A 21,319-nucleotide genomic window follows, 5' to 3' on the forward strand; every position below is an offset into this window, starting at 1 on the left:
CCCGGGTCTGGCCGGGTTTGCATAAAAAGAAACAGAATGGGCTGCATTCTCTTCACAAAGCAGATCAAAGGGTATTCAGGGGTAAACGGACAGTGGAGTCTGTTTACTCCTGGCCACCATTAGGTCAGAGTGGGCTTTGTCCATCTCCGGTCTGCAGAAACTGACTAGACACAGATGTGTCATCCGCCCGCTCTACTCCAGTCAGCAGGGAACCTGTGAGCTCATCCCTTACTGATCAGAATGGAATCTCTCCCATGTGAAAGGGGCCTTAAAATCAATGCCAGTTTATTTTTTCATTTGTGTGCCATTGGCAAATTTTCCCTTTAATTTCTGTCTCAAAGACTCAACAGAAATTTGAAAGAAATCTCTCAAAAGAGAAGAAGACCAGTGACAGGTGTCCCCAATCAGAAGCTTTCCCCTTACCTTTTATTTCAGGGCAAGTTTGAAATTTTGGATTTCCATTCAGTTTCGGTCTCGTGATAATAGTCATCTGGCCAAACAGAGTGGTGAATCTCCCCAATGAAGACAGACTCGAGCAGCAATTAAAACATGACAGAGGGCCTCACCCAAAAATTAATAAAAAAGCTTTTTTCCAAGAGATGCCCAGCCTTCCCTCACTGATCTCTCTCCCTTCTTTGCAAAGCATGGTGCTCTGCTTACATATCAGACAGTCATCCATTTATAGTGCACCCATCTTACAAACAGTGGTTACATAGTTAGATTGAAAAAAGACACTAGTCCATCCAGTTCAACCAACCAAAAAAAAAAAAGACACGCACACACACACAAATAGACAACCTCCATATACACTATCCCATACTCCTAACTGATCCAGAGCAGGGGTCTCCAAACTTTTTAAACAAGGGGCCAGTTTATTGTCTTTCCAACTTTAGGGGGGGGGGGGCAAACCGTGGCCAGTGGGTGTAGAAAATGTCCTGGCATCAGTGGGAGTATACAATGCCCCATCATTAGTATTAGGGCGAGCAATAGTTCCCCATTGTTGGTATCAATGGGAAGAATAGTGCTCCTTTATTGGTGTTTGAAGTTTGGAGACCACGGATCCAGAGGTAGGCAAAATAACCCAATAAAGCATGATCCTATTTACTCCACTGGGGGGAATCCTTCCTGAACCCCCATGATGCTATTGGATATTCCTTGGATCAACTGGATAAAAAAGCAAAATGTTATTTCAGATTTGATCTACAATGTACCAAAAATTATGCAAGACTACTTAAACAATCCTTTCAAAGTACTAATCAGTTGCAACCTTCTGGTCAACAAGTGTTTTATTGGTTCTTTCTGTTTAAAATGTGGCCATATGTATTGATGGTGACATGCTTCAGTCTATACAGTTTTTGGCAGATGTTGGCTAGTCTAGTTACTCAATGGTTTCTTTGGGCACTTTTGTGACTAAACCTCATTGATAGACAGATTAGTTGACCAAAACCAGAACAGAATAAGAATAATTTTGTATTTGCGCTTCTGCTGCTTTAAATATAACTCTAGACCTGGGATCTTCAAACTACGGACCTCCAACTGTTGCGGAACTACATGTTCCACGAGCCATGACAAAAATTCTCACTTTCACAGGCATGACAAGGCATGATGGGAATTGCAGTTCCTGAACAACTGGAGGGCCATAGTATGAAGACCACTGCTCTAGACCAGAGGTCTCCAAATTATGGCCCTCCAGTTGTTCAGGAACTACAATTCGTATCATACCGTCATGTCTGTGAATGTCAGCGTTTTACAATGCCTCGTGGGACTTGTAGTTCTGCAACAGCTGGAGGTTTGGCGGGCATGTACTGGAGTTTGGAGATCCCTGCTCTAGACCAATAGGTACATACACAGACAAAATGCACATATTGAAGTTTTACCTGCTAAAGTGTTCTTGTTATCATCCAGTCCTGAGATTGACACGTTACACACTTATTACTTGTTTTAATATATGCAGCAATCTTTCGATTGCTACTGTAAATGTAGGGGTTTTTCTTTTGGAAAGAAAATATAGACATAAAATCGTGCAGCAGCTATGATTGGGCAGTGTTTGTTTAGATTCACCATTCTCAACCAATGCTTCGTGGAACCCTAGGGTTTCTTCAGAGGTTGATGAGGGTTCCTTACGTTATGAGTGATTGTCCTCCGATCCCGTGAAGCCTCCATACTTCTGGGTGTAAGACCACTTGGCAGAGATAGGTACATGACACCAATGATATTTTAAGCTTTTTGTGAGAGTATCCTTCTGACCACCACTGTAAAGGGGGCATTTTTTACAGGGAATCAGGAGAGAGTTATAGTTACATAGTTACATAGTAGAGGAGGTTGAAAAAAGACACAAGTCCATAAAGTCCTACCTATGTGTGTGATTATATGCCAAAGTTATGTTAGGGATAGAACCATCCTATTACACATCCGCTTCCCAGCAAAAGATAAAAGTAGCTCCTGCAGAGAACCTTTTGTGAGGGAATGAATACTTTGTTCCATCAGGCAGTAGCACCATGAATAGACTCTACAAGATGGTCTATAGGTAATACTTAAAAAAAAGAATAAAGCAAAAGAACATTCTGTTTTGAAGCGGAACTCTGGGATACCTTTACACTACCAACCCTATCCCTCACTGCAAGTTAACGATTTGTTAAAAAGTCTCTCCAGCCAAAAATACAGAGTATGCGTTAAAAGGTTCCCACAACGTATGATCTATGACATCCTTTCAAATTTTACAGCCCCATATTACATATTAATTTTACCTGTTATTTCTGCTGTTGCCCTCAATATCTCTTTATTTTGTATGTTCTGGGTTGACAACAAGGATCAGCTGCTGAAATTGTTGATCCCCATAGCGTTGTCAGAACCTGGAAGCCATGGTGCCTCATTACTCCAAAGCATTGAGCGCTTCTGAGGCTTTCTCTATCGTGCATGGGCTAAATTGTTGACTGAGATCCAAGTGTCACTTCTCGTACTGGTGTCAGTGCTGCAAAGAGAGCTCCGCCCTCCATTCGTAGGAGAGAGAACACGCGCCATGGGTTAGCGGTTATGTGACTGCAATTCATTTATTTTTTGTAAGCGACTTTTTTAAGAATTCAGTATTCATTTGTATATTAGAGACTCAAGCAAACTGACACCAAATATTTGGGCCTTAATGATATGATGAGTTTCATTCTACATTAAGTGTTGGATTAGAGAAATGTAGCACCCTCTTGGCTAGATTGATAACAATTTAGTTTTTGGCTCCCCTGTAGCAGTGGAGTGAAGTTTGATTGCTTTTGGCTGTTCTGGTTTCTGCTGATGGCAGGCTCAGCTGCTTTCCCCTGGTTTTTGGTAGGTTCAAGAATTTAGTGGGTGGAAGAAGCAGACCCTCACTTGCATATTCATACTGATTCATCCAGTCCCTGGCAAGAAGAATGGCCAGTAGGGGGCTGAGGTTGGTATAAGTAGGCTGGGGCCTGGAACAGCAGGGTCCATGTCCCGTGGGGGAGGCCCAACCTGAGGGCTGTGGCCCTCTGGAACTGGCAGTTTAGAAAGGGTTATCTGGGTCTCAGCTCCAGCTAGAGCTAGGGGACACACGTCCTGAGTTCATAAGAGCAGTCGCAGGAAGTCAGAGGTGGGCATGTACTGGAGGAAAGCATTCAAGTACCCAGGGCACAGTGAGGACCAGCCCGAAATCCCTGAGACTTTTGGGAGAGCTCATTCCAGTTTTCTGGCTCGGGATTTTACCTTTGAAATGGTGTCAGTTGAGCTGTAGTTCACTTGTCACTGACTTCGAGAGGGTGGCTGCACCCTAAAGACACAGCACAGTTAGAAGTGTCCTCCATTATCTCTTTCTGCTAAATTTGGAGTATTCTAAGGTTTACCCCACACCCCACTCAAGTTGAATCAGAATTAAACTCCAAAAAGACATGCCCTACCTGTTTATGGTGTTGAGAGACTATCAACTGATGTGTGCCTGACTGCCATGTGCCTCACTGGGAATGGAACCTGGAATAAATTAGCTAGCCTGGTCTGGGGTCTGTACTACATGAATAAGCAATATATTTACCTTATTCCTCACTCCACAGGCAGCCAACGCCTTCCTCTTTTCTCTGACACCCCAGACTGTGGTAAGGGGGGCCCTTATGGTCCTCATATACACTGCAGGACTGCACTGTTCATGATGAAAACCTCCAGAGCTCTTTAGAGAAGAGGCTTTGAGGGTCTGGTTGTAAAACATTGAGTGAGGTGTGGGGTAACTACAGCTTATTTTTCTACCCCTAGACCTAAGAAGCATATAACCACTGCAGGGCAGACGGGCCCCACTGCAAGGGTAATTTTGTTTTTAAATCCCAGAGTTCAGCTTTAAATTAGATGGCCTAACTTTACTTGCCCCTAAGTAGCTAAAAGTTTAAACCAGACTTGCAGCAGGAGCTCCTTCTCTGTAAGTTGATGGGGACTAACAACCAGGAAAAGCTCAGGCTGGCATCTCTTGAATGGACATGTTCACTGAAAAGGAGGCAGGCCTTGACATGGAATCAAGGGTTATCATGGGTAGCCCATGGATAATCATGGGTTATTTACTAAAGGCAAATCCACTTTGCACTGCAAGTGCACTTGGAAGTGCAGTCCCTGTAGATATAAGGGGGACATGTAAGGAAAAAAAAAAAACGGTATTTTTGCTTGCACATGATTGGATGATAAAATCAGCAGAGCTTCCCCTCATTTCAGATCTTCCCCTCAGAACTACAGCAACTGCACTTCCAAGTGCACTTTCAAGTTTCAAGTGCAAAGTGGATTTGCCTTTAGTAAATAACCCCCATTGTCTTATTTCTTATGTAATGCATTCATTCAGCACAGCAGATATGGATAGATGGCATAAGTATTTCCATTACTTTACAGCTCTTTTGGCAGCAAAATGCTTCCTATGTTTGTATACTGCTGTGTTTTTACCTTTTAGGCTAATGTTGCTGTTAAGTAGTTTTGACTGGAACACGCCTTTAAAGCAGAGTCAGGTGACAACTTTAGACAATATTACAGTGTTGTTCAGAGGGATAAATTAGGAGTAATGCCCCATACACACAGTCGGACATTCCGACCACAAAATCCATTGGATTTTTTCAGACGGATTTTGGCCGAAACTTGTGTTGCATACACACGGTCGCACAAAGTTGTCGGAAAATCCAATCGTTTGGAATAAGGTGACGTACAAAACGTACAACAGGAGTACGTAGAGGCAAGTAGCCAATAGCTTTCGTCTCCAAATTTTTTATGAGCATGTGTGGCACTTTGTGCGTCGGAATTCTCTACACACGATCCAAAAAAGTTGGATCGGATTTTGTTGTTGGAAAATTTTAGATCCTGCTCTCAAACTTTTTCAGTCGGAAATTCAGACGGATAGAGCCACACACACGAACTGATTTTCCTAAAACATAATCCGATCTGACTTTTTCCGTCTGAATTTCCAACCGTGTGTATGGGGCATAAAAGAAAGACTGAAATACTTCCCATTCCAGGAGCAAATGCCCTTCCAGGGTCCCTCCAGTGCTGATGACCAAAAACCTGGGCATTCGGTCATATGATCTTTTCTGAGAATTTGGAACAGAATGAACGCTGATCCTCCCACAAATTATTATTTGAGCCAAAGATTAAGAGGAAATGAATCAACCTTCAACCTTTTAAACAAAAAAAACAGGCACCCGCTATGTATAGATCCTATTTGGCTCTAACAGGTACATTCATGTGGAATATTTCAGACAGCAACTGTAATCTGGTACTATGGTACAGCAACTGTATGTGGCCACTGGTCTTCCTTAGCATTGTTGGAGGGAGTAGAAGCAAAGTATAGTTCCAACAGCCTGCCACAGATCTTAAGTTAGGTTAGGTATAGACAACAATTTTTGAGTTAAAAAATCGGAGTTGGGACTGTGTATAGACCATGGGTGTTAATTTACTAAAGGCAAATCCACTGTGCACTTGGGGGTTGATTTACTAAAACTTGGTACAGGGTACAAAATCCGGTGCAGCCCTGCATAGAAACCAATCAGCTTCCAGGTTTTATTGTCAAAGCTTAATGAAACAAGCTGAAGTTAGAAGTTGATTGGCTACCATGCACAGCTGCACCAGATTTTGCACTCTCCGCAACGCTGTATCCTGGCCTAGGGCAGCACTTTGCAGGGGGGCAGCACGGAAAGAGTCCTCGTTGGCTTGCGCTACTGTGGGGGAGGGGATCGCCGCTTCTAATTTTGACTGTCCTATCATCCTGGACCACAGACCTTCCTCACTGTGCTATATGTTTTCTGCTGCACCATTGGCATGGTTATATCTTCTTAGTCCTCTCCATAAAATTATCAGAAATGTGTGCTTAAAGTAGAACTATAGGCAACACTTTTTTTTATTTTTTTTTGGTTTTGGATAGAATAAGCCTCTAGCAGTTTCTTTTTTACCATCCCTGTCCCATTGCAGAGATTTCCCTTTGCTTCCTGCCCCATAACCAAACAGGAAGTGAGAGGAAATAAATCTATGCAAATTAAGGGAATCCACTGCCACCCCCCCCCCCCATACCCTCAGAACTAATGTCCCCACTCACAAATTGCAGGGCGGGTCTTAAACAGCAAGGGATGTGGCCTTGAGAGGAAGGGGTGGGTCATATTTAAATTAGGGGGTGCACGAGTTTAGTCAGGGGATTGGGGGTCATTCTTAGTAGGAGCTTTAGATAAAATGTAAGTTTTATCTGCATGTAGACTGGAGTCGATGTCTGGTTACTTTGGGTTTTATGCTGTGCCTGTTCCAGCCCAATTGACACACAGCTTTTGCCATTTAGACTGAATACCATAGTACCAGATTACCTAGACACTAGACACATGTGCAAAATGAAATTCAAACAACATTTTCATTATTCTGAGATTCGCATGTATCCGAATTTCTAAATCACAATAGTAATGAATTTCATCTAATCTGAAATAAGTTATAACATAACAAAATTACGAATCTGAAAAATTTGAAAATGAATTAGATTTTTTTTTAATTTGAATTCGAAATTGAAAAATATTGCAATAAATACAGAAAGGTATAAAAAGTGAAATAAGATGATGATAAGAATAGATCTTCCTAAATTCTAATCTATTTGAAAATAAAGAATATACTAACAGAATCAAAATATACAAAATAAATCCGAATATACAAAATGAATTCCAAAAACAAATTATTCTAACATAACGAACATGACGGACCTAAATTATTAACTTAACAAATTAATCTGAAAAGGAAGCAAACTTTTCCGTTGTGCACATCACCAACTCCATTCTTCTCCACATGCCTCGCAAATTAAACATTAGCTAAAGCCAAGAAGTTAGAAAAGCCCCAATCCCACAAGACACATTGGGGGAGATTTACTAAACATGGTAGCTAATCAGCTTCTACTTTCAGCTTGTTCACTTAAGCTTTGTCAATAAGACCTGAAAGCTGATTGGTTTCTGTGCAGAGCTGCACCAGATTTTGCACTTTTCAGCTTTTGTAAATAACCCCCATTGTATGTATCATTTTGTAAATACAAAGTGAGCTAAATTGCTCAGTTGTACAACTCTTCATACAAAATATAAAGTGCAGTGCTAAATTAATACTGAAAATATGAATGACATAATGCCTACCAGCATGTAAAAATAAAGTGCAGTGTGCAATGATCAATATGCAATAGCACTATAACTAATATGCAACATTTAATAATAGTAAAATTAATAGAATCTACATACAACATAATACAGTATTTAACATACTATAATGTAATCACGAGGGAATCGGGGGGCTTCAGTAACCAAAACTACAGTGTTTATTCTTATGACACATCACAGGAAGCACCTCCATGGTTAACAAAGGACAGAATTAAAATTAGACTTGGGAAACTTAACATTAATCACCGGGAACAGATGGCTTGCATCCGAGGGTACTTAGGGAACTCAGTCAAGTAATTGCCAGGCTATTGTTTCTAATTTTTACTGACAGTCTACTGACTGGAATGGTACCAGCTGATTGGAGAAAAGCTAATGTAGCACCAATATTTAAAAAGGGCCCAAAACACATCCCTGGGAATTACAGACCAGTTAGCCTAACATCAATAGTATGTAAACTCTTGGAGGGGATGATAAGGGACTATATACAAGATTTTAGTAATGAGAACTGTATCATTAGCAGTAATCAGCAGTAATTCATGAAGAATCATTCTTGCCAAACCAATCTATTAACCTTCTATGAGGAGGTGAGTTGCCATCTAGATAAAGGAAGGCCCGTAGACGTGGTGTATCTGGATTTTGCAAAAGCATTTGACACAGTTCCCCATAAACATTTACTGTACAAAATAAAGTCTGTTGGCATGGCCCATAGGGGGAGCACATGGATTGAAAACTGGCTACAAGGGCGAGTTCAGAGGGTGGTTATAAATGAGGTATACTCGGAATGGTCAGAGGTAGAAAGTGAGGTCCCCCAGGGTTCTGTGATGGGACCAATCCTATTTATTTTGTTCATAAATGGCCTGGAGGATTGGGTAAACAGTTCAGTCTCTGTATTTGGGGACGATACTAAGCTAAGCAGGGCAATAACGCCTCCGCAGGATGTGGAAACCTTGCAAAAAGATCTGAACAAATTAATGGGGTGGGCAACTACATGGCAAATGAGGTTTAACGTAGAAAAATGTAAAATAATGTATTTGTGTGGCAAAAATATGAATGCAATCTGTATGGGGGAGTACCTCTGGGGGAATCTAGGATGGAAAAGGACCTGGGGGTCCTAGTAGATGATAGGCTCAGCAATGGCATGCAATGCCAAGCTGCTGCCAACAAAGCAAACAGAATATTGGCATTAAAAAGGGGATCAACTCCAGAGATAAAACGATAATTCTTCCGCTCTACAAGACTCTGGTCCAGCTGCACCTGGAGTATTCTGTCCAGTTCTGGGCACCAGTCCTCAGGAAGGATGTGCTGGAAATGGAGCGAGTACAAAGAAAGGCAACAAAGCTAATAAATGGTCAGGAGGACATTAGTTATGAGGAACGGTTATGAGCACTGAACTTATTCTCTCTGGAGAAGAGACGCTTGAGAGGGGATATGATTTAAATTTATAAATACCATACTGGTGACCCCACGATAGGGATAAAACTCTTTTTGGAAGGGAGTTTAACAGGACACAAGGCCACTCATTAAAATTAGAAGAAAAGAGGTTTAAGCTACGTAGAGGGTTTTTTACTGTAAGAGCGGCAAGGATTGCCTTCCACAGGCGGTGGTCTCAGCGGGGGGCATCGATAGTTTAAAAAAACTATTAGATAAGCACCTGAATGACCACAACATACAGGGATATACAATGTAATACTGACATATAATCACACATATAGGTTGGACTTGTGTCTTTGTTCAACCTCACCTACTATGTAACTATGTAATAAGCAAACGTGCATATTGCACATTTTCACATTATAGTATGTTATATGCTATACTGTATTATGTTAGTTGTATGTAGATTTTATTAATTTCACTATTATTCAATTTTGCATATTAGTTATAGTGATATTGCATATTGATCATTGCACATTGCACTATATTTTCACATGTTGGTAGGCATTGTGTCATTCATATTTTCAGTATTAATTTAGCGTTGCACTTAAAATTTTGCATTACTGCTCTGTGCCCCATATCTGGGTTATAGTGTTCAGCTGCTGATTCTTTAACCGAGCGCAGATATAATTTTTATACATAACTCTCTATACAAGGTGCTCCTCAACCCAGGATCAATACACGGTCCTTGCACACCACCATCATTGAACCCTGAATTTGAAGTCCAAAATACAGTACAATATAAACCAAACCATTAAGTTGCACAACTCTCCATACAAGATGGTCCTCACCCTATACATGGCTCCAGCACAACATCACTATTGAACCCCAAATTTGAAGTCCAATATCCAGCCCAACATGATCTAAACCACTTTATTATATAATGCAGTGGTTGTACAACTCTTTTTACCAGCTGCTCCTCACCCTAGGATCAATCTATGGTCCTAGCACAACACTGCAACTGAAGCTCGAATTTGAAGACCAAAAACCAGTCCAACATGAACCAAACCACTGAGATGCACAACTCAATGGTTGTACAACTCTCTATACAAGAGACACCTAACTCTAGCATCAATACAGGTTTCTAGCACACTACCACCACTGGACTCCAAATTTGAAGATCAAAATCAGCCTAACTTGAACCAAACCACTTGAGTTGCACAACCACTTTATACAAGATGCTCCTCACCCTAGGACCAATACATGATCCCAGCACACCACCACTGATGTACAAAATTCAGCCCACTGTAAACCAAACCACTAACATGGTTAACTCAGTGGTTTTACAGCTCTCTTTGCAAGACATACCTCACCCTAGGATCAATATATGTTTCTATCACATCATCACTGAAGCCCGAATTTGAAGACCAAAAACCAGCCTAACTTGAACCAAACCACTGAGCTGCACAACTTTCTATACAAGTCACTCCTTACCCTAAACACACATACATTTTTACAGTGTATATACAGTGTAATAAGTTTTAGGCTTTGGCCTAAGTTTGGCTTTATTTGTGAAGTGACCCGTTGCACACACTTTGAAACATAAATCAAACGCGGTGCAAATGGGTGTACAAAGATATGTAAGGTAACCCTTGACCATTGGATTCAGTAGAAAATATTTATGTACAGGTGCCCTAGAAGACTCCCAGATTATTCTCGGGGAGAGGGGATAACCATTTCTCTGTATTTTTAAAACTCGTGGTAGTATTTTTCGAAACCCGTGGCAGTAGTGTCTGCACCAAGCCCACTATTTTTGTGTCATGATATTTATGCCATGGTCACCTTAGAACAGTGTTTCTCAACTCTAGTCCTCAAGGCGTCCCAACAGGTCATTTTTTTTCAGACTTACCATTATTTTGTACAGGTGATTTAAACAGTTTCACTACCTTAGTAATTACCCTCATCTGAGGGAAATTCAAAAACTTGACCTGTTGGGGCGCTTTAGGACTGGAGTTGAGAAACACTGCCTTAGAAAATAATCGTTTAGCAATCTGATCAGGGCCACGTGCACAACCATCATTTAATGTCCATGGCTACCTACAGTGTATCTATGTCACACAAGAGCACAGCAAAATGCTGCATTGTCCATGGTAACTGGGATTCAGTGCTCGTTTTCCGCCACTCCTCGCAGTGCGCATTGTGAGCTTCTGCAGTCTGCAGCCGGCTGTGATTTCTTGCCATCAGACATTTTAATTAGAAAGTTTTCTATAAACTGTCATTTATTTTGGGGGGCGCCCTCTGCTAGCCTGCGCTGTCACCAAACAGCCGAGTCCCAGACTGCAGAATCATTTTTAATCTTTTGTGTCTGTGCTGCCATGCAGTAGAAGGCGGATTTTTTCTTTCTTTTTTTTTTTTATTTGAAGCCTCATGTTGCTCCATCACTATGCCGGCTCATCTGTGCTGCAGCGTCACCTGCTGTCCTAATACTATCTGTACACAGGACTATCACCAGACTTTATTCAGCTGCTGGCGGCCTCTGATGCACCTTTCTTAAACTTCACTTGTCAGACAACCCTGCAGTGCCCCCTGGTGGACCTGGACGGTAAAGCTAAATTTATCACTAGGCTGTCTCTTCCAACAGGGAAACAGGGGCAGACATAGATATTCATAGCTTCAGAGGTACAAAAATAAAAAGACTTATTTCTTGTTCCATTTGGAGTATATATATATATATATATACATATATATATATATATATATATATATATATATATATATAGAAAACACTAATATTTTTAAACACTGCCATGAAAACAGGGGGGGACACATGGACTTTTGGCAGCTGTTGGAGCTGGGCTTTAAGATCCATAGCCGTAAACAACCCATAGGTTGCCATAACATGCCCTGAAGTGAGATATGTTCTGATTTATTTATTAAGCAAAATTCTAAATGCAGAACCAGGGCTGATGAGAAATCAATTGTCCTCTATCTGGATATAGCAAGCTGTGATCTGATTGGTTACTATGGATAACTGCATGGTGCGCATTTTCCTTTTTAATGGTTATATTTTCGAGAAAAAAAAATGTTGTTTTAGTTTGATAGGAGGGAGGCAAGACGGAAGAAGAGGGGAGAAGGAGGGAGGAAGAGGGAAGGAGAAAAAATAGAAGGAGAAGGGAAGAAGAGAAGAGGGGAGGAGAGAAAAATAAAAAGGAGCGAAGGAGAGAGGAATAAAGAAGAGGGAAGGAATGAATGAATAGGAAAGGAGAGAGGAGGGAAGGTGAGAAGAGAGGAGGAGGGAAAAATAAAAAAGGGATGGAAGATGGAAGGATAAATGAATGAAGAAGAGATGGAAGAGGGAAGGAGAGAAGAAGGGAGGAAAGAAAGAAAGGAGGACGGTGAGAAGAACAGAAGAGGAAAGGAGAGAATCATGAAGAGGAGAAGGAAGAGGGAAGAATAGAGGAATGAAGAAGAGATGGAAGAGGGAAGAAATTAATAGAGAAGGAGTGAAGAGGGGAGGAAAGACAGAAAGAGAAGAAGAAAGGTGAGAAGAGGGAAAGGAGAGAATAGGGAAGGTGAGAAGAAGGAAGGAGATAAGAGAGGAGGAGAGAAAAACTAAGAGGAGATGGAAGAGGGAACGAGAGGAGGAGGAGAAGAAGGGAGGAAATAAGGACGGTGAAGAGGAGAGAAGGAAGCAGACAAAAATGAAGAGGGGATAGAAAAGGGAAGGAAAGATGATTGAAGAAGAGAAGGAATAAAAAAGGAGAAAATAGGAAAGGAGAAGAGGGGAAGAAAGAAGGAAGAGGGAAGGAGAGAAACATGAATAGGTGAAGAAAGAGGGAAGGAGAGAAGAATGAATGAGAGAAAAAAGAAAGGAGAGAGGAGAGAAGGAGAGAACAATTAAGAGGAGGTGAAAGAGGGAAGGAAAGAGGAATGAAGAAGAGAAAAAAGAGGGGAAGGGATGAAGAGGAAAGGAAAGAAGGAAGAGGGAAGGAGAGAAAAATGAAGAGGAGAAGGATGAGGGGAGGAAAAAGGAATGAAGAAGAGAAGGAAGATGGAAGGAGAGAGGAGGAAAGGAAAGAAAGAGGAAGGAGAGGAAAATGAAGAAAGGGAAGAAGAGAAGAATTAAGGAGTGACTAAAGAGAGAAGGATGAAGGAAGGAAAGATGAATGAAGAAGAGAAGAAAGAGGGAAGGAAGGGGAAAGGAAAGAGTGAAGAGGGAAGGAGAGAAAAATGAAGAGGAGAAGAATGAGGGAAGTAAAGAGGAATGAAGAAGAGAAGGAAGACGGAAGGAGAGAGGAGGAAATGAAAGAATGAGGGAAGGAGAGGGAAGAGGGAATGAGAGAAGAATGAAGGAGTGTCTAAAGAGAGAAGAACACAAGAATTAAAAGTAAAAAGAAGTGAGGAGAGAAGAATAAATGAAAGAAGGATACATGAAAGGAGAGAAGAATAAAAGAGGGAAGAGGAATGGAGGGAAAAATTAAGAAGAGGGTGAAGGAAGAAGTAGGGAATGAGAGTAGAATGAATGAGGGAAGAAGAAATAGGGAAGAAAAAAAGAATAGGGAAGGAAGTGTAGAGGGATGGAGGCATGAGAAGGGAAGTAAGAGGAAAGAAAATAAAGAAGGAAGAAGAGAAAGGAAGAAATGATAAGAGAGAGGAAGGAAAAAGAAGAAAAAATTAAACCATATGATACAGATGAATAACAGAGCAAAGACCTGAAATTTCATCTCCACCTGAGTGAAAAATTTACGAAACATGAACAGTAACGCGACAGACGTTATTTGCGAACCCTTCGGAAATAAACCAAACGTCCGTCTAGACAGAGGATAAGAAGCAAAAAAAAAAAATACCAAGATTCATAGACAGACAAACACGAACATCCATGCAAACGCACACAGTTTCTTTAAAAAGCTCTGGAGACGGGCACACAACATACGAGACAGTTTTATTTGCAGGATCAAACAAATATACCACCGCCAAAAAAGACGGCACAGGCAAGGTTCTCATATAGCCAATGATGCAGCAGTCTACAGACGCTGCACAAGGAATGTATATGTAGGTACTCCAATGCAAGTGTTGGGCACTTGACCACTAACCACCTGTAACAGGCATTTCGGGTTTCACTTGTTTGGGGGGAGGGGGAAGTTGCATATCCTTTAAAGGGTTGATGTGTCTTTTTTAGCACGGCACATTAACCCTTCAACGGACAAGGCTCTGCAATGCGCCAACGTCGCCAAGCGAGCGAAGAGTTAAAATATTTGGCCTTAGATTGGAAAGGATTTCGAACATTTCACCACTTTTGCTGCTCTAACTACCTTGCGCCCCCCCCCCCCCCCCCCATTTACTTCTTTCTTTCTCTGTGTCTCCTATATCCTATCACCCCACACACAGACACAGACCCTCCCTCTCTCTGTCTTGAGCCAGACAAGTTTAATAAATCCCCCCCATCCTGAGCAAAGCCGCATTGCGCTTTCTGCTTGTCTGGAATGGAAAGGCAGCCCAGGGGCGGGGAGAGAGCGAGCAGCGAGGGAGGGGAGAGATGGATGGAGCAAGGGAGAATCGAGAGAGACAGCGGGAGGGGTAACAGAATGGAGAAAGAGCAGTGAGGAAGACAGGATGGTCAGAGACAAGGAAATGAAGAAGCCGTACAGGTAAGGGGGGAACGCTTGGGGGAGACGCGATACACTCTGCGCCGCTATCAGAGATCAGGGTGCCAGCTTAAACGGCGGGCAGGATTTGATTAAAAAAAATATATATATATATATATATATTTTCTTAAGGGGTTAACCAGAATGCCAACACGGCAGGTGCTAAAATTGGAAAATGCAAAACGCATTTTGCAGCAGGGGCAAGACAAAGGAGCAAAGAGAGCGTGCAACGGCAGACAGACAGGGGGGGCTAAAGGTGGTAAAGGCAGCCGCCAGCAGACAAAGAGGTAGTGGAGGAGAGTGGCAGGTGACAGACAAAAGGTACAAAGGAATGCAAAGCAACAAAGCCAAGAAGCCACCAGGGAACGGTGCACGGGAACAAAAAAATTAAGCAAAAAAAAATAAAAAATGCAGGCGACAACATGTGATCAGAGCACGCAAGGAACTCAGCAGATATTGATTAAACAGGGAGAGAGAAAGAAGGGGATCAATTGCTGGGAACTGTAGAGACAGCAAAAAAAAGAGAAAGCCTGACGTGCTTATTTTAAAAAAGACAGCAGTGCGATAACGCATAGACACCAATCTAATCGGTGGACTGGTAAAAGATTTGGCTACCGGGGGAAGGCACGTTGCACGCATTTGTGAATAAGCCCCATCGGACGCAGGGAGCAGCGTCTTTGGAGGCCTGCAGTGCGCGCAACACAATGGGGGGGGTAGGGGGGGATGGACGGAGGAGGCTACCTGTTACGGCAGCTAGGCAGCGCACAGCAGGAGAAGTGCTTCTGGCTGTCAGGTTTTGCATGCAGAAGGGTGAGAGTGTATGTGAGGGCAGAGGAGGGGGTGGGATACACTCGCTTATGACGTGCTCGCTGCACAGACTGAGGATGGAGACAGAGAGAGAGAGAGAGAGAGAGAGAGACGCAGCAGCTGAGAGTGTGGCACGGGGAGCTGGAGGTCAGGTACTGAGTGTCAATGTCTCTGATCGATGCCAAGCGTGCGATTGTTCCCTCTGCAATCCTATGAGGCAAGATTTATAAAGGTGTGCGCGCCTACGGTCAACTTTTTTTTTTTTTTTTTTAAACGGTCGTCTAAAAGCCCCTTTTCCTTTTGCTTTTTTTTTTTTACCATTTTTTTGCTATTTTACCTTGACAATGTACAATAAATATAGGGGTAGCTGTATTATTTTTTTTTTTCCTTTATTCGGTTTACATGCATACTTGATTTGTGTGATAATTTGCCCGTTTGCAAAGACGCAACACGGAAAAGCTATGCGTATAAATACGCAATTTGTCCAACCGCAGTAGCGGTCATCTTCCTTAATTGTTTCTTTTTACCTAATTGTTCCTTTCTAGTTAATTTGAATCTGTGCATGAATGGACTTGAAGCTGAATGTATGTGTTTGAATATATATATATATATATATATATATATATATATATATATATATATATATATATATATATATATATATATATATATATATATATACACATATACACGCACACACTGTATATACTCTTCTAATATACTTGTACTTTATTATATAAATTTTTATATATATTTTGTGTGTGTGTGTGTGTATATATATATATATATATATATATATATATATATATATATATATATAGATAGTTATATGTATCTCTCTCTCTCCCTCCCTATATATATATATATATATCTATATAGATAGATAGATATATAGAGAGAGAGATACATATATATATATATATATATATATATATATATATATATATATATATAAAGATATATATACACACACACACACACAAAATATATATAAAAATTTATTATATTATGAAATATATATAATAATGTATAGGTATATAATGTAGATGTATAATAATTTATATTATAATATATATTTTATAATATATATTTTTATATATATTGTATGTATGTATATATATATATATATATATATATACACACACACACACACACACACACACACACACACACACACACACACACACACACACACACACACACACACACTGTATATGCATAAAGAGAGAGATGTAGTTATATAGAGTAGTTTTTACTATATCATCATCATCCAATGCCACATTTCATTCTGCAGGCTTAGCCTACAACAAACTATTTATTTATTTATTTTCGCCATTTGCGCCCTAGGTAGTTATTAATATTCTGTGGTAGTCCGCCACCGCTTTGCGCAGCATCATCCACACATCTGTCTGCTGTGCCATGCTCGATTTAACCATTGTCTACCTGTGCGCCCGCCTGTCTTTGTTACCTGTGTCTTAGACCTCCATGCAGGTGTAGGTCTGGCGACTGTAGGGCACGCGTCAGACAAGGTGTGTCAGGGCTGTTAAAACGCCCAGACGGTCCATTATTCAGCACGCACTGAAGATTTTCGGCTTGCATGTTTTTTTTTTTTTTTTTTTTTTTGTTATTCACAGTTTTTTTTATTTAATTCTGCATTTCTCCTATTGTTTTAGACTCTATCAATAGTCTCGATGGTGATTATGTATGTATGGCAGCATGTGCGACTGCGTCTGTCTGTGCAGAAATTCTTCAGTCGCCCTCAGACAGTGCACAAAAAAAAAAAAGCCTGTTGACTTTAATGTGTCTGCGTCTCCTACAAAGAGAGAGAGCAGCATCATGTTCATGTTAATAAATCCCTTTTTTTTTTTGGATGCCGCTTGTTTTAAGGATAAGATAGGCACCCATTGAACAATGGTAGGGTAGGGTGACATTGCACAAAAACGCTGGCTGACATCTTTAGATTCTGTTTTGAATTTAACCAGCTTTATTGCAAAAAGATTTCAGTCCCGCTTCCTGGATGAGCAGAGGCGGTCAGGAATTGTCGCGCCTGCATTAAAGGGCGCAGGTCGCCAACGTCGCCCCCCGAACAGACTGAAAAGCTTCTTCTACGGAGGGGAAGGGGAATACATGGCACCAGGCCATCCAATTATGTCCTTTACTTCCTGCCACCACTCCCTAAATTGCAGACTAATATAGACAGGGCAAAATAAGGACACATTAGTGGGGTGCGCGGCTCTTAGTCGATCAAGAGCCATACACTGAATGGCTATATATGAATAATACAGATAGGAGTCCTTTATCCAGACAATGCTTAAGAACGGGTTGTTTAAACTGCTTTATCGGACAGCTTGCTCAGACCTTTCTGAAGACTTTTATCTTAGGTTCTGGCTGCCATTTTCAGCAGATTGCTAGAATTTTCACATTATTAACCCGTTTTGATTCTGCGACAACTGTGCCAAGCTAGCTTGCTAGATCTGTAATGAATTGCATCGCCCTTGCTGTCTATTAACTGGTTTCATCCTGTGTCTTAGTACCAGACTCCCGAGCTTGTGTTCCGCCAGCGTTCCAAGAGGGGCAGCGCCAAGACGGAAAGAGGTAAGACAATGGAATTTGTTAAGGTGTGGACGTCTGTCTGTGTCTGCTGTCCTCTAAATTGAAGCGCAGTAATTTCCGCGCCAGACAATAGCCAAGATGGCCGCTCTATTGTTGTCTGGCTCGCAGTGTCCCTCTGCATCCCAGACTGCGCAGTCATCGTAGAGTTAACCGTAGCGGGAGACTAGAAGTTTTTTTCGTTTTTTTTTCAAATGTCTTTATAGGTGGCCCATTGCTAGGTAGACAGATGGGCCAAAAACAATTAATGAAACTTTTTATGGCTCGTCAAAGACAAGTGATACTTCCATAGCATATATTTCTGGCTCACTCGTTATTTGAATAATTGCCTGTAAAAGGAAGGAGTAATGAGTAAGCCAATTCCTGCATTTCAAGTAGATTTGCATGTACAGATATGAGTTAGCACAAAGTTTTGCACTTTGTACAAAAAAATTCAAAAACTTTTACCTGTCTGCAATGTACTTGGAGATGAATATGATGAACTTATAATGCCCTATCTTCTCTGAAAAACACAAATCAATGAAAAGGTATCCAGAGTAAGATACAATACATGTCAGGCAACCCATTTCTCACCCTCATATACAGCTTTGGAACCTCACCCAACTGGCTTCAGCCTTACCTAGCCTCTTTTGTCCCAGCACCAGAAGATGTTCCAAAAACTATTAAAGTTACTTTCCTGGACTAATTACTGGTCTACGGGTCCACAGACCAGGAATTAGCAGAAGATATGAAAATGTGAGTTTTTGCTAGATGCTTTTTCAAGAATCTAGAAAAAACTCAAAATGTCACCTCTTCTGCTAGAAAGAGGTAAAAAGAATGCTTTTCTGTAGGAAGGGGCATTTCTTTACATAGCCAGGCTCAGGGCTTGTCTAGACGACCCTTTAAGAGGACATCCAAGTCCCATCTGCATTGTGGTATGCTCAGCAAAACTGGAGCACCCACTGACTTTTTGATTATAGGATTATTGAACCCTATGAGCATTGGTTCCTTTGTGTGCACATGCACACAAAGCTAGATGTTTGAATGTAGGAAGAGGCAGTTTTTTACATAGCCAGGCTTAGGGCTTGTCTAGACAACCCTTTAAGAGGACATCCAAGTCCCATCTGCATTGGGGTATGTGCAGAAAAACTGGAGCCTACCCCCGATTTACTGATTATAGGATTATTGAATCTTATGAGCAGTGGTTCTTTTGTGTGCACATGCGCTTTTTTTCGTTTTGCGCAGTGTGCACACCGACTGAAAAGGAACAGAGGTCCTCAAAGGCCATCTACACAAGCCCTAAAGCTGTCCACCCACTACCATGTGGAAGTAGCACGAACAAAAGAAAGGGGGGTCTAGGTGAAGGCAAGTGGCAGCACCAAATTTTGAATCTTGCAGGAACTGACATCCATCTGTTTTGCCTATTGAAAGACTTTTATGGACCAGTTACTGGTCTCTGACAGTTCTAAATCTGCAACTAGCAGAAGTAATTAAAATGTCTATTTTACTAGATACCTGGAAGTAGGAACAGGCAATTCTTTACATGTCCAGGCTTAGGGCTTGTCTAGACAAACTTTTAAGAGGATATTCAAGTCCAATCTGCATTGGGGTATGCTCAGCAAAACTGAAGCACCTCCAACTTTCTGATTATAGGATTATTGAACCCTATGAGCAGTGGTTCCTTTGTGTGCAAAAGCACGTTTCTGTTTTGCGCAGTGTGCACACCAACATAAAACAAACTTCAAAGGCCATCTACACAAGCCCTAAAGCTATCCATCCAATGCCATGGGAAGTAGCACAAACAAAATAAAGGTTGTCTAGGTGAAGGTAAGCTAATTTTGCATCTTGCAGGAACTGAAGTTCATCTGTTTTGTCTATTGAGAGACTCTTAGTTACTGGTCTGTGACAACTAGCAGGAGTAATGAAATTGTAGTAGATGTAGTAAAATGTATTTTACTAGATTCTTAAAAATAGGAAGAGGCACATCTTTATGTGGCTAGACTTAGGGCTTGTCTAGATGACCTTTTTACGAGGGCATCCAATTCCCATCTGCATTGGGGTATGTTCAGCAAAACTGGAACACCACCAACCTTCTGATTATAGGATTACTAAACCCTATGAGCAGCACTCCCTTAATATGCACATAAGCTCTGATATTTTGTCCACACTGACTGAATAGAAATAGAGAACGTCAAAGGCCATCTATACAAGCACTAAAGATGACCACCCAATACCAGGTGGAAGTAGCACAAGCAAGAGAGACAGGTCTCTGTCAAGGTGAGAGAAGCTTCAAATTTTGAATCTTTCAGAAATTGATGTCTATCTGTTTTGTGTATTGAGAGACTCTCATGGACTAATTACTGGTCTGTAACTGTTCACAGGCCAGAAACTAGAAGAAGGGATGTTCTAGCTAGGTGCTTGAAAGTAAGAAGAGGAAGGTGTTTACGTAACCAGGCTTGGGCTTACATAGAGGACATCCAAGTTCCACCTGCATGTTCAGCAAAGCAGGAGCACCAAATACCTTTTGATCATAGCACTTTTGACCCTAGAGCAGTGAATCCTTTGTGAGCAAATTCTGTTTTCTGCTTTGCCATCTACACAAACCCTATAGCAGTCTACCCAATACTATGTCGAAGTAGCACAAGCAAAAGAAAGGGGGTCTTGGACAAGGTGAAAGGACACACCAAATTTGAAATTCTGCAGGAAGTGACATCCATCTGTTTTGTTTATTGAGAGACCCTCATGGACTAATTTCTGGTCTGTGACAGTTCCCTGACCAGCAACTAGAAGAATTTATGAAAATTATGTGTTTTTGATAGAGGCTTGAAAATAGGAAGTGGTAGGTCTTTGCAATGCCATGCTTGGGCTCACATAGATGGCCTTTTAGGAGGACATCCAAGTCCCAGCTGCATGTTCAGCAAAGTTGGAGCACCAGAGACCTTTTGATCATACGACTATTGAACCCCAAGAGCAGTGGTCCCTTTGTGTGCAAATGCTATTTTCTGTTTTACACAGTGTCCAAACCGACTGAATGGAAACAGAGGACTTGGACTGGCCATAAATGGTTCGAATCTCGGTTGGTTTAGCAGGAAGATTTAAACCATGTATGTACCAAGGTTGATTGGTTGATCAGCTTGGATACAACCAGCCTGCTAGATTTTACACACGATTATTTGCTAGGGGCTGGTATACCTGCTAGCAATAATCACTGTCTTCTTCTGGTGAAGATGGCCTTCCATGCTGGGAGAATAGAATTGCTCGGCAGGAGGG

General features: G+C 41.3%; 1 long non-coding RNA gene across 1 annotated transcript in view; it reads left to right on the forward strand.

The window, feature by feature from the left end:
• The window catches only part of LOC143933766 (uncharacterized), a 97,577-nt gene that overhangs the window by 56,813 nt on the left and 19,445 nt on the right, over positions 1-21,319 (forward strand). Inside the window, exon 3 of the long non-coding RNA XR_013263148.1 lies at positions 17,992-18,055. This is a non-coding gene — a long non-coding RNA (uncharacterized LOC143933766). The remainder of the gene's footprint in view (positions 1-17,991; positions 18,056-21,319) is intronic.

The sequence above is a fragment of the Lithobates pipiens genome, unplaced genomic scaffold (assembly GCF_037356315.1).
Source record: "Lithobates pipiens isolate NorthernLeopardFrog02 unplaced genomic scaffold, aLitPip1_a1.2 Scaffold_27, whole genome shotgun sequence".
Lineage (NCBI taxonomy): Eukaryota > Metazoa > Chordata > Amphibia > Anura > Ranidae > Lithobates > Lithobates pipiens.